Here is a 298-nt window from a genome sequence, read left to right on the forward strand (position 1 = left end):
GTCTCTCCAGTGCCTGGCCAACAGGAAGGTACTCAAATATTTGCTAGTAAGTCACTTCGTAAAAGGAAGAACAGAAATACAATCCCAAGCAGTCTGGTTCCAACACTAAGTCATATTACCTAATGTGGTACCTAATGGTTAAGAAGAATGTCTGTAGAATAAATGGCAGCTACCATCCATCCAGTCTCTGTCTCCCACCCCCCAAAACACACTGTATATGAACTAGTGGAGGAATCATCTCTGGATCAGAACTCTAGACAGATAAGGATCTCAGAACTCAACAACCTAAGAGCAAGTA

Source organism: Galeopterus variegatus, unplaced genomic scaffold (assembly GCF_000696425.1).
Source record: "Galeopterus variegatus unplaced genomic scaffold, G_variegatus-3.0.2 Scaffold12650, whole genome shotgun sequence".
NCBI lineage: Eukaryota > Metazoa > Chordata > Mammalia > Dermoptera > Cynocephalidae > Galeopterus > Galeopterus variegatus.